This window comes from Hippocampus guttulatus, chromosome 21 (genome assembly GCF_054856545.1).
Source record: "Hippocampus guttulatus isolate MCC_2025c chromosome 21, RoL_Hgut_1.0, whole genome shotgun sequence".
Taxonomy (NCBI): Eukaryota; Metazoa; Chordata; class Actinopteri; order Syngnathiformes; family Syngnathidae; genus Hippocampus; species Hippocampus guttulatus.
The window spans coordinates 1,828,529-1,834,589 of record NC_141281.1 but is presented as its reverse complement, the minus strand read 5'-3'; positions in this window follow the sequence as shown (position 1 = coordinate 1,834,589).

Below are 6,061 nucleotides of genomic sequence, written 5' to 3'. Positions count from 1 at the left end.
TCGTTTTTTTGCCCTCTTAAGTTCATATTCTCTCTCAGAAGTGTTTTTTGCCTGGCGTCTGATAAAGAAATGATCGATGGACGTTTGCTTCTGTCGGCTTTTAACAATGCTTCGAAAATGTCCAAGGCAAACATTAGCATAGTGAGCGATTCACATCTACGTAAAACTATCTGAACGCCTCGTGGCCCGAGTGGCGAATGACAAGGACGCTGCATCAACACATGTATCGACACATTCGGTGGAGGTCCCTCTTAGCCAATGGGAGGCCAGGATGATGCTCGGGAGTAGCCAATGGCAGAGCAGCTATAAGTGTGTTGCGTTCAGGAAACTTGGAGCTGCGAGTTGCACGCCACACTTTATTTTTTTTGAAATTTCTTTCGTAACAAGAGCCGATATTTTCCTGTTGAGACGTTTCGTAACTTGAACATTTCGTATGAAGACGTTCGTAAGTAGAGGTACCACTGTAATAGAAATAGCGAATACCAACAACTGTCCTTTTGCGAACCACGGTGTGTTCTTGCACCGCAAATTGGTGTTCTAGGCTTTTGGGACGTGGACATTTCTTTGGAGGTCGCCAATAATTAACACTGCAGTGAACTTCGTAGCACATCCCCATTGACTGCAATGAGTGACTACATGGTAAAAATATAACCCCCCCCCCACCCCACCCCCGCCTATCCGTGGGTAAAGATTGAAAAGTCGCATCTAAAACATGTGTCAAACAGAGGACATACTTGACGGAGGACAGTCCACGGTGTGTTGCCAAACGAATCCGCATTAAAAACACAAACTATTTCAAGTTAGCAATAACGCCCGTCTCTCTATTGCCTCGTTAAAGCTTTTTAATGGGTCTGAGTCATCGTAATGGTCATCGTCAGCGCCGTTGTTGTCGTTCAAACGCAATTAAGACGGCGACTGAGCCAAAAGGCTAATGAGGAGTGTGTGCTTTAAAAGAGGGATTAGTGACCGACTCCATATAAGAGCAAAAAGTGACCGGTCTATCGGAGGGAGATAAGGTGGGGGGGGGGGGGGGGGATGTGTGTGCATGTAATGACAGTAGTGCAGGTATACTTGGGCATTAACGCGAGTCGCCGTCTCGTGTACCAACTCTCGATGGCCCTTTTAATTCAATGAAAAATGAGATGAGAGCCGTAATTCTGTTACAAGTGGCTAATGCGGCCGCAGGAAATGGAACAGGGGGCCGGCGCTCGCAAGGCCTCACCGCCACATTCGGTGTAAGAGTTAACCTGATTTACGCTACGCTACCTCCGAATCCAATAGCTGCGTGCATCACCCAAAGCCCATCAAAGTGAGATTACGCACAATAAATGATGGATGGCTCCCCGACACCCGTAACATTGTTTTTTTTTTTAGGTGTTTCTATATGACAAGGCTCACGTCACACATTCAAATCATTTGACTTACATCCAAAAACTATTTAGCATATCTGTTCAGTGTTCCTTCTGCATATCGCGGAAACCGCGGACCGCCAAAACCATCACTTTTCAGGAGACCCCAAAAAGAAAGGCATGTTTCTTCCACCATTAACTTTGCATTGTCAAAGATAGCGGGCTGTTTTCAACACTTTATTCTTGTGACAGTTACAGGACTTCCAAAAGTAATTATTGCCATTTCATGTCCTGTATTTTTCGCACTATAAGGTGCACCTGAAAGCATTCAATTTTCCCAAAAGCCAACAGTGCGCCCTATAATCCGATGAGCCTTATATATCGCATTAGAGTGGCTTTCTATTCCCCAATGAGTTGTTTCCCTGTTTGTGTTCCAATGCCATCTCGTGGTGATTATTTGAGGAACCAATTGTAACCTAAAAGGGTTCTGCCCGACACTCCTTGAAATGGGTAATTCGCCAACACACAACTACGTTGTGAGCTCTGCACAGCCATTATGAAACGAAGATAATATCCAAAAGCATAGTTAACGACTGACTAAACGAAGGAAGAAGGAGACAAGCACGACTTCTGAGGATATTTAGCCTCTTGTGGGTGTGAGCCCACGAGGTTTGTGTACCTTTTTGTTTAATCAATTGTCTTCATAACGTTTGTCTTTCATTCATTGTTTTGTAATGCCATTTGTATTTATATGTTTCATGTCCGTGTTTGTCACCAGTTCTCATGGCTTTGTTAAATGTGCAGGGGTTGTGATGCTCTATATAAATAAAGCTGTATTGTATTGTATTGTATTCCTTTTAGCGTAGCTCCATCTCGTGGATGCATAGCGCAACCGCAGTCACTATTGTAGCTTCTATTCTAGGGGCCTTATAATGCAGTGCGCCCTATATATGAAACCCGTTTTCAAATAGGCCATTCATTGAAGGTGCACCATATAATCCGAAGCGCCTTATAGTGCTGAAAATACAGTACATAAGAAAGATATTTTGAATCCTCGAGGATGGTTGCACGCATGCAGTGTTACACAAAGTGGCATCGCCAGCAACTGGACTGACCTGCATCTTTGTGTGTTGCGTTATTCCAGAAAGGTCTGTTTGCCAATGACACAGTACATAAACCTTTTTAAGCAGCAAGCTATTTTGAAACGGGGTCAGGGTGGTCCCAGTTTGAGGGTGCTCTCTGGAGGCTCTGTTTTAACATACGTTTGGGAATGGAAACGAAGATGAAGCAATTTCCCCATCTGACAAGGAGAAAGCTACATTCTAAATCCATCTAGAGGGATGGGCGGTGGGGTCAGTCTCCACAAACAGATTTTCTGTTATCTGTTAATGCAATGCAGGGGTCTTCTGGTTTCCATGGTCCTGACATACAGTAGACAAGATTATGAACTGCGCACAATGAACTAGAATTTTCTAGGTTACCATTGCACCGAGTGTTTTTACATTGATTTTTCTATATTTAAGTCCTACAAGGGTTTTCCCATACATGACTTTACGACCGCGTTAGCAAAGGTGTTGGAAATGTACTACTGAGCATTCCAAGCTGGGTACAAATTCGGGTTGCGTCACTACCATGGGAACAGAACTCAGTCATAAAACCAGGACCACCTGTTTACCATCACAGCCAGTTTGTGCGGTTGGGTTTAATGATCTGAAAACTAATGGGAGGTAGAACACCCCTGAAAGAGCGGAGTCACTCTCGTCCTTCAACCGGTAATGACTGTAAAGCGCTACCAGGATGGTCATTTTTAAATATTGCAACGCATTTGGGGAGGTAAATTTCAATCGTGCATACCCTCAAGAACACCATCAAAATCTTTCTGAAGCAGCACAACACAATTCAAGATGGAAGAAGAGTATTTTGGACCATGTAAAAAAAAAGGTCACAGATGAATCCTTTTAGGGACAGCGGTTACTACAGTGGACGGCTTCCCATGTTATCATCTTACAGGGTTCATGAAAGGGTTAATTGACTAATCCAGGAAGTAGTATTTATACGAAAAAGGAATTCCTCACCAGCGTTTTGTTTACATGAGTGCACACATGACTCTGGGCACGAGTCAAGGCCGCACTGGGTACGAGATGCTGATAGATGGACGGTTTCCAACACAAGCAATGCTGACCACTTGTCCTGTTCCTCCCGTGTCAGCCTCACCCCCACTCCCGGCTGATTAATTCGTGAGAGGAATTAAGTCTGTCGGCACGGCTGCGGGAGGGGACCAAAATATTTACAGAGCTTCCAGGAAAGGTTCTTAATTCGGTGTCGCGATGTGGCGAGATGCCGTCTCTGAAAGTACGGCCGTGAGATCTGTGAACCTTGACCACCAGTTACCGTAAATGCCATAACGCTGGGCGTCAACAGGGGGAGGGGGGACGACATTTACTCAGTGGCACGGAAAAGTGCATGACTTCTTGGCCTTGATATAACTGACTGAAAAATGAAAAAAAAATAGCTTTGGTGTCTGCAGTCTACCACGTAGCCTCTCCTAAGGGTAAAACATAAAGTCTGGGAAATCTTAGCGCATCCATCTATGGGCTAACGTTTCTCACTTTGCTGTGCGTTGATTGGCATGAGATCCCCCCCACTGCTGCGTTATTTCCTCTGGCTCTGCTTCCTCCCCCTCCACAGCGGGGCTTGAGTTGACCCCAGAAACAAACAGTGCGAGCACCGAGGAGGGGCCTCCCAGTGCCTCTTGTGATTACCACTGGGAAAAGACAGCGCAACTGATGACCAATTTCAGAGCCTTGCGTTTGACTCGGCAACAACTAAGAATGAAATACGAAAGAAAATATTTCACTTTTCGTTGCCCAATAAATAAAATGGATGGCGCCAAGCACATTAGTTTTCTCAGATGGAATAAAATGGAGTTGTTGTTATCTCATTTGGGGATTTAAGTGTGTGCTCTCACGAAATCTGCTTGATGTAGAACCCCCCCCCCCCCCCGCCCCGCATTTTGATTCATTGCAGAATCCCGGATAAGAGGCTACTTCCCTTTAGACAAAAATGGTCTAAAAAAATTTTGTTGGCCAATCGTTTTCGATTGGCCAACAAAAATTGAAAGGCAAAAACTTTTCCCGCACTTTCACTTTCATCAGAACATTTCAGCCATTTTTTATGATTAGTATCCTGTTCCTCAAGGTCAAAAAAGCCAATATTCCATTTCCTTCTGATATATGTGACGGATGTTCCACCTAACATTCACATCATTTCATGCTCCACGAATGTCCCCAAAATGAGAATACAAAAGAGAGGAGGGCTGGAGAAAAATGAGAACTCGGTCTATGAGCACCATCTCAGGAGGGAAGAAAGTCCTTGCCATGCAGGAACTGGCACCACCACCCCAGCCCTGTGACAATGAGATGCGGAATGTTTCAAAACAACCCCTTGGGTGTTGAAGCAGACACGAGGGAATTTCATTGTTGCATTACAATTTGTACGTTTTTACAGGAAACAGCGAAACATTAAGTACAGTACACACACATACATACAAAAAATAATAAAAATACAGGAGTTGAGAAAAAGAAAACGTCACTGTGAGAGCCCAAAATAATCTCGTGACCTATTACCAGCATTGGGTCAAGTCAACTCCGTGTCCCAGCCGATGTTGCAACCACGCCCGGACGAAAAAGAGCTTTTAAAAGACACAAGGTTGGCCTATTGAGTGTTTTCTAAAATATATTCGAACAGGCTGTTTACACTTCATACAAGTAATGAAGCAGTGTTTACAGTTTACACTATGCTCCAATCCAGAGGTTAGTGCCAAAACGGCTTTTTTTTTTGGGGGGGGGGGGGGGGGGGGGGCGACAGATGGCTTAAATATCCAGACACTAATTTTGACTTTATAACACACAAAGAATGCTGAAAATGCACACAAAGAATGAAACCTAATCCTGTGGGCCCCCCCCCCCCCAAACACAATTGGGTACATTACTTGCCAGTTTTCCACAACATCGAAAACCACACCTCACTGACACGTGACATACCAGTTAAAAAAATAAAACACAAAAAGAAAACCGTACACACAATGTCATGATCCTGTTTGTGACCAACAGGTGGCACTGTAGGGCTCCCCCGTGCAGCTGCACACCTGTTGGTCGTTATGTAATTAGTTGTATAAAAGGACTCCCGCCCGACCGCTCATTGTTGGGTCATTGTTTGTTTGCTGTAGCTGTCATGTTTGTCTGTCATGTTCTTGGTCATGTTCCCAATCATGTTTTGGTGACTGTTAGTTTTTGGCTACAGCCTGGGTTTTGTTTGATACTTTGGATTCATTTTGTTTTCAGGATTTTGTTTTGGATTTAGTTTTCTGTGTTTTTATCAATATAATTCTTCAAGTACAACCTGCTCCTCCCTCTTGCCTGCTATTTGGGGTCCACCACCACCTTGCAACATGACATACAATGGAGACAGAATGAAGGTCTCCCCTGCTTACGTCTGTCGATGACGGGGGGGGAATTTAATCCAAGAGAAGAGTGAGTGGAGCAAGAGAATAGGCAACTGTCGTTAAAAAAAAGTGCATATTAGTAGTTGGCATGCATGTTTTGGTGTCATTTCTAGTTCATGTGACAATGACAAAATCTGCTTGACAAGAAGTGTTCTGAAGTACAGGATCTGTATTTTTGCCAAAGTGGTTTTAAATGGGGGGCATGGCT